The sequence below is a fragment of the Staurois parvus genome, unplaced genomic scaffold (assembly GCF_062004578.1).
Source record: "Staurois parvus isolate SC_StPar_1 unplaced genomic scaffold, SC_StPar_1.0 ptg000390l, whole genome shotgun sequence".
Taxonomy (NCBI): domain Eukaryota; kingdom Metazoa; phylum Chordata; class Amphibia; order Anura; family Ranidae; genus Staurois; species Staurois parvus.
In genome coordinates, this window is record NW_028318186.1 from 12643550 (window position 1) to 12648983 (window position 5434).

Genomic DNA, 5434 nt, shown 5'->3' on the forward strand with positions numbered 1-5434 from the left:
ACATAATTTTTTTTGAAAAAGATACTTTATTACATAAGTATAAAAAAACATGATACTTGTTATCGGGGTACATCTCACCCTATACTGCGACGCAGCGCACCACATTGCAATATAGTTCCAAGCATACGATAAATACATTCACTCAGCGGTATGATGCCTGACGTGATGTGCGTGGCAGACAAATCCCCAGACCAACACGTCATGCATAACGCCGCTTACCCCGAGACCATAGCATCCTAAAACAAAGAACATTTTCTAACATTACTGAGTCATACAAAAAAACGGATGTTACACATTACAAATAAGCATCGGGTGTGTGGGGGGGGAAAGGGAAAAAGAAGGGGACACAGGCCTGAAGCTTTATTGAAGGGACAAAGACACGCAAGGGGGAGTAGGGGGAAGGGGAGATCTTCAGACGTCCTCTTCCTCCTTAAAGTCCATCAAGGTATAATCTCTGAGCAGACTGAGGATCAGTCTGCGGCAGTCCTCAATGGACATCCTCTCCCGCTGGTGGATGAGGCACTTCCTGGCGCACCGTAAAGCGTCCTTAAAACAACACAGCACCCGCCAGGCGCTGTCAATTTCCTCCAGGGAAAAAGTTCAACAGAAAAGTCCATTCAACACCCCAAAGTGTATGATGGCTGTCTGTGGTACAAAGTCCTTGAGTTCAGGTTCCAGGGCCCTCAACAGGTCCTGAGCAAAAGAGCACTCCCAGAAAACGTGATGAGCCGTTTCCTCGTGGATGATGCAGAAGGGGCAGTGTCTGTATCTGCTCAGGTTCCTAGCATGCATAAATGTCCTGAGAGGCAACCCCCCTTGGATTGCCATCCATGCCAGGTCCTTGTGCCTGTTGGTGAGGATGTTTGAAGAAACATTCCTCCAGACCACCTTGCAGGTGTCTGAAGGCAGGCCTGGAACCGACTCCAAAATGTCGCTTGCTCTGATGAGTTTGTAGATGATCTTTGGCTTCCACAAGTCAGGATTGACTCCCTGTAGCCCCTGCTCCTTTTTTGATTGAAAAGATACTTTTATTGCAGAAGCATCAAAAACAACATGTTACGTGTAATCGGGGTACATCTCACCCTGTACTGCGACGCAGCGCACCACATAGCAATACAGTTCCAAACATACGATAAATACATTCAGGCAAATAAATACATTCGCTCAGCGGTATGATGCCTGACGTGATGTGCACAGAGGATGAATCCCCCGGATCACCACGTCATGCATGACGCCGCTTACCCCAAAAACTGTAGCATCCTAATACAATATACATTTCCTAGTCACTATGTCATGCACGAAAACGATAACTGAAAAACACTATCAACAATAGGCATCGGGTGTGTGGGGGGGGGAAGGGGAGGGGGAAACACAGGCCCGAAGCTTTATTGAAGGGACAAAGACACGCAAGGGGGAGTAGGGGGAAGGGGGAAATCTTCAGACGTCCTCTTCCTCCTTAAAGTCCAACAAGGAATAGTCTCTGAGCAGACTGAGGATCAGTCTGCGGCAGTCCTCAATGGACATCCTCTCCCGCTGGTGGATGAGGCGCTTTCTGGCGCACCATAAAGCGTCCTTAAAACAGCACAGCACCCGCCAGGCGCCGTCAATGTCCTCCAAAGAAAAAGTTCCACAGAACAGTCCATTCAACACCCCAAAGTGAGTGATGGCTGTCTGTGGCACAAAGTCCTTGAGTTCAGGTTCCAGGGCCCCCAACAGGGCCTGAGCAAATGAGCACTCCCAGAAAACGTGGTAAGACGTTTCCTCATGGATGATGCAGAAGGGGCAGTGTCTGTATCTGCTCAGGTTCCTGGCATGCATAAATGTCCTGAGAGGCAGTCCCCCCTGGATAGCCATCCATGCCAGGTCTTTGTGCCTATTGGTGAGGATGTTGGAAGTAACATTCCTCCAGACCACCTTGCAGGTGTCTGAAGGCAGGCCTGGAACCGACTCCAAAATGTCGCTGGCTCGGATGAGCTTGTAGATCGTCTTTGGCTTCCACAAGTCCGGCTTGACTCCCTGCAGCCCTTGCTCCCTGATGAACTTGAAGGTATCCAAGTAGAACCAAGGAGTGTCCCAGTTGTAGGGGATGGAACTATCCCAAGTGTCCCACCCCAGGGACCTCCAGAGAGGCAACAGGAAGAAGCGAGACATTGCGTTCCCGCCAGAGTCCGTAGTCCGTCTTGGCAAAGTTCTGCGGACGCAGTTGCAAGCAAAGAACACCCTCAGCTGGGTGGCGATGTCGGGCACGCCCTTACCGCCCTTGAGGGGTTCCTTGAACATGACTGCCCGCTTCACTCTGTCCATCTTGGAGCCCCAGATGAAGTGAAACACCGCCCTGGTGATGGCCTTGCAGGTGTTGACCCGGGGGGGCCAGGCCTGGGCGAGGTACTGCAACACAGGGAGAATCTCGCTGCGGAGTACTAGTGTCTTCCCTTCGATGGTGAGGTCTCTGAGGCTCCAGAGTCCAAACTTTTGGCGCATCTTGGCCAGTCTCTCCTCCCAAGACTTCAGGGCTGCGCCCTCGGCACCAAACCAAACTCCCAAAATCTTCATGAAGTCTGTCTTGATGCCAAAGGGCATGGATGCAGAAGAAGGCAGGAACCACTTTCCGAAGAGCATGACTTCCGACTTCCCGCAGTTGACCTTTGCCCCCGAAGCTTGGCCGAAGTCCTCGCAGGTCTGGACGAGCAGGTCGATGGAGCGCTGGTTGGCACAGAACACCGTCACGTCGTCCATGTAGAGCGAGCACTTCACTTCCCGTCTGTCTGGTCCCGGTGCGGTGATTCCCCCGATCTCTGGATTCCGTCTGATGCATTCGGCGAAGAGCTCTATACAGCAAACAAAAAGCAGAGGTGAGAGAGGACAGCCTTGTCTGACCCCGGAGAGAACCGGGAAGGGGTCAGTCTTCCAGCCGTTCACCTGCACGGAACTACAGATGTCATTATACATGATGTCAACATATGAACAAAACATTTCCCCGAGACCAAACCTGCGCAGGGCTCTGCACATAAACCCATGGGAGACACGGTCAAAGGCCTTCTCCTGATCAAGACTGACCAGGGCCGCGTGCACACGGCGGTCCTTGATGTATTGGACCGTGTCCCGGACAAGCGCTAGGCTGTCCGCAATCCTGCGGCCAGGAATGCCACAAGTCTGATCCGGGTTGATGATCTGTCCGATGACAGCCTTCAGTCTGTTCGCCATGACCTTGGCGAGGATCTTGTAGTCCACGTTCAGAAGAGAGATGGGACGCCAATTTTTCAAGTCACATCTCTCCCCCTTACGCTTGTACAGGATCGTGATCATCCCCTCCCTCAACGAAGGAGGCATCTTGCCCTCCACCACCATCTCCTCGTACAGCTCGAGCAGGTCCGGGCCCACGAGATCCCACAGCGCTACATAAAGCTCCGCTGGGAGACCGTCGCAGCCCGGGGTCCTGCCTTGCCTAAAGGATTTAGCGGCAGAGTGCGGCTCCTCCAACGTCAAGGGGGCGTTGGTGGCCGACAAACCTGCAGGATCAATAGTGTTAGAGATACCTGACAAGAACCTGTCGGCCGCTTCCGAGTTTGTTTCTTTAGGGGAGTAGAGGTCGGAGTAGTAGTCGCTGACCACTTCCATCACGGCCTCCTTCCCCTTCTGGAGTGTTCCAGTCTTGTCACGCAGCTCCGACAGGGGTGTGTGTCCTGAGTGGAGTTTCCTGAAAAAGAAAGAGTTACACTTCTCACCTTTCTCGAGATGCTCCACTTTGGCACGGAAGACAATGTGCCTGGATTCTTCCTCAAAGTGCTTTTTCAAGCACTTCTTGGTGTCCTCCAGGTCTTGCCTCACGTCCCAGCCACAGTGGTGAAGGTCCTGCAGGGACTGCAGCTGACGCTGCAGCCTCCTGAGTTCCTTCCTCCTGGCACACACTTGCTGGCGTCCCCTGGCCTGAAAGAAGCTGCGCAGCTTGACTTTCACGAACTCCCACCAGTCGCTGACCTTAGGAAAGAAAGACTTCTCCTCTCGCCAGGCACCGTAGATTTCCCTGAGCTCCGCTAGCAGTTCCTCATCGCCCAGCAGGGTGCAATTCAGCTTCCAGGAGCCTGGGCCCGGGGCAAAGCCCTCTCCCAGATCACCTTGAAAGTGAATGGCCCTGTGGTCAGAGAAAAAGCAGGGAACCATGGAGAACCCGCGGTGCCTGACTGCCCTGGAGGTGAGCACAAAGTCAATCCTGGAGCGCACGGATCCATCGGGGCGGCTCCATGAGTAGTTCACGGAACCGCGCCCCACGGATCCCACTGCGTCTCGCAGGGAGGCCTCTGCAATCATCTCCCGGAGCAGCTTCGAGGTGGCGTCGAGTTTTGCGTACATGCTGGAGCTGCGCCCATCCTCCTCTATCGGACAGTTAAAGTCACCGCCGATTACTACTGTTCTCGTTGTGGCGAGTTGCGTCCGCAGGGTTTGGAAAAGTTCCAGCCGCGCGTTCTTCTCCGGGGGAGCGTACACGTTGATGAGCCTAACGGGCTCCCCCGCCCACGAACCATCTATGACCAGAAGGCGGCCACAGACGAGCTCATGGACGGAGTCAACAGTGAAACGTCTTCCCCTGATAAGAACCGCAACCCCTGCGGACTTGCAATCGCCACCCCCAGACCAGTAGGAGGGACCGTGGGTCCACTGGGAGGACAAATGAGTGTACCTCCTCAGAGGGGGAAGTGCGCACTCCTGAAGCATGTACACATCACTCTGCTGTGTGGAAAGAAAGGTCAGCACAGTCTGCCTCCTAGACACGTCCTTTATGCTCCTCACATTAATGGAAAAGATAGATATCTCAGCCATCATGGGAAAGAGATGAAGGGGTTAGTCGGCAGGGGCTGTGCTTACCTCCCCTGGGGAGGGGGGGCGACCTCTGTGACCTCTGCAGCCTGACAGGTGTCCTGGCCCAGACCAATCTGATTGAGGACCTCGTTGAGGACCTCATTGAAGTCGGTGGAGAGATCTGGTTCCGACTGGGTCAGAGCCATCTCTTCCTCCACCTCTTCTTCCTCCAGCGTGTCGAGGTCCTCCCCCACGGGGTCGGGGCCTGCGGCATTCTGGAGGACGGCAGGCCGCTTGGTGGCAGAGGAGGTGTCCTCCGCCGCCGGGCTGGCCTGCTCCTTCTTCCGCTTCCTGTACCCCGCCGCAGAGTTGCTGACAGGGGTGACAGGGGGAAGGGGCGGGAAGTCCTCCTGGGAGGACAGGTCCGGGGGGGGTGGGACCGGGGCAGGGGGGCAAGGGGGGGTAGGGGCAGGGGGACCAGGGGCCGAGGGGCCGGGGGTCGGGACAGAGGGACCAGGGGCAGGGGGGCCGGGGGCAGGGGGACCAGGGGCAGGGGGACAAGGGGCAGGGGGGCCAGGGGCAGGGGGGCCAGGGGCGGGGGGGCCAGGGGCAGGGGCAGGGGGACCAGGGGCAGGGG